The sequence below is a fragment of the Drosophila pseudoobscura genome, chromosome 3 (genome assembly GCF_009870125.1).
Source record: "Drosophila pseudoobscura strain MV-25-SWS-2005 chromosome 3, UCI_Dpse_MV25, whole genome shotgun sequence".
Lineage (NCBI taxonomy): Eukaryota > Metazoa > Arthropoda > Insecta > Diptera > Drosophilidae > Drosophila > Drosophila pseudoobscura.
In genome coordinates this window covers 15406405-15408906 of record NC_046680.1, presented here as the reverse complement: position 1 = coordinate 15408906, position 2502 = coordinate 15406405, and positions in this window count along the sequence as shown.

Genomic DNA, 2502 nt, shown 5'->3' with positions numbered 1-2502 from the left:
GTCCTTTGAGTTTTTCTTCTGGGAGAGAAATCTGCAGATCACTGAACGCCATAACTACCGATGAACACGTCACGGTTCGGGTTTCAGGGCGCCTAATTGGTCACGTATGGTACATGCAGCGAGCTGACAACGATTGAGGATGAATTTGGTTTGACTTGGATTATTTCATTATGCATTGCTTTCATCTGCCATTCGCCACCATCCTATCCTCTCACATGATTCCACGCCCCAGCTGCAGGTCCCTCCGATTGTTTGTTGGCAGTTTGGGGCCATTATGACACCATTTTCCGAGCGAATGTCAAACAAAAGCCAAAAGCGTCACATCAGCAAGCACTCCGCATGGGATGTGCTAGTGGCATAGGGGCAGTGAGGAAGGGTGAGGGGGACTGCGACAGACAGAAGGATAAACCGCAGACTCTGCCATTTTGTTTGCACTGTCTAATGAGAAAAGTTTGCGAAAAGCATTGACAATGAATGCTGCTGATAAGAGAGCGGCGGGGGGAAGTTGAACAAAAGAGCCAAGAGCCACAAGGCGGGAGGCCTCCATTCGTTATGTGCCCTCCCGACTGTTCGTTCCTGGACAGACCACACACACGCCCATTGATCGATTGCTGCTCACTCATTTACGGCCGCAATTAAATGAACCTTGCCACAAGGACAACCAAGCTAAAAAATGTTGGGCCTGGTCAACCCTTTTTCTTCTCGGGCTCCTTCGCTTGGCTCTAATTAGTTCTGTTTTCTCGTGGCTGGTAGCCCGTAAAAGAGAAATTGGAAAAACAGCAGAGATGGATTTCAGCCATTGGGTCAATGGAACAACCATTGTACTCACTGAAGCAGCGACAAATGAATGCCGAAAGGGTTTCGAATTTAATGGGAGGAAAGCTTCTGCATTGCTTGGGGCCAGCAATATCCCAGCGGCATGCCCCATCACAAAACGCTTCTAGTGTGCATTTCACCATTCCCATCGCCATTACCACTTCAGCTTTCACTTTTCTGGCACATCTTCGTGGAAATCACGCATACGCAGCGAATACCGTGAGCTGCAGAAGAGCATTTGAAAGGCATTTCGTGCCGACAGGAAACTTTATAGCAGAGACTTGCCATGTATGAAGAACTTTCAGACATCGTCAGGAGAAAGTTGCCAAGAAAGACAAGGAAAACTGAATAAACTTTGTACTGCAAGGAAAAGTGTGTGGATTAAGTGTGCCACTTGGCCGCACTTGTGCCGATTCCGTTCGCCAAACTATCTTATATCTCGACTAAAAGCCACCGAAAGTACAAACATGCTCCTTCTCCTTTCAGGAATTGTTTCTTGCTCAGAAAGTTGCAAGGAAATAGAGAAAATATGTTTAACACTTGTACACATTAGTGAATGGAGATGAGCCACGGTTGGAATATTATTTTTAAGGGCCATAAGCTAAATATTTCCATTTTGTACTAGACAAAATTTGTAATGGAATGTTCTATTAAGTTTGCAAAAATACTGCTCTTCCGACTGATAAATAAAAACAACTCTATTCATCTTGCTTTTGTTGATGATTTCCATTAAACGACCCTTTAAGTCGTGCTCGAATTAAAAGGGTCGTTGGACTGACGCTGCACAGCTTCACAGATTAATGGCCATGCAAATAGCCACACAGAACGGCGGCAAATACCACGGACAGGACAGTGCAGCACAGCATTATCTTCGATTAACGAGCGAGAGTTAGATTAGATAAATAAGAGCGAGATACAAAACAACAAAAGCACAACGACCTGCTTATATTAAAGAATGCTTCTGCTTCGAACAGATATAAAAGTCCAACAGATGTAAAAGTAGGTCCACATAAATACAAATGGGGAAATAGGAGTTTGGGTGCTTACGACTTTCGTTTTTCCGATTGTTTCTAGAAGCCGATCCGGGAGATTCTAACTAATGTGACAACATAGTCATCAGCGACTACAGCTGTATGAGTATTAGAATCTTATTTATTCACTGTAAGAATCTTTGTATACCTTAAGTAAGAACCAAATGCAGATTCAGGTTCTGGCCATCTCCTTCTCGGCAGACTCGACGGCATCGTAGCCGTGAATGGTGCCGCTTCTGCTGACTACTTTCCTTTTTTTTCCCCCAAAAATTGTTCAATCAATTCTGGCAGAAACATCAATTTAACCGACAGGGTCGGAGGAATATCTGCGTTGTGGTTGTGGCTTAGCAAATCTTATACAATTTCTTCAAGCGCTCTTCTTCCCTTTGGAAAGGCGGCAATTATGAATGGCAGTGCTGTTCCCTATAGACCTTGCTACTGCACGCCATTGCCAATCAGCTGAAAGCAAACAGATATCTCTGAATAATGGATTTTTCTCTGCACCTCCCCCACTGCTACCATTACCAACGGCGAATCCTCCCCCCGAGGCCGGGGAAAAGAGTTTGTCCAGCATGCGCGCGGTCCGCTGCAGCCAAGTGATATCGAAAAGCAATTTCCGCTTTTACTACGGCATCTCCCTAATCCTCGCAACGGA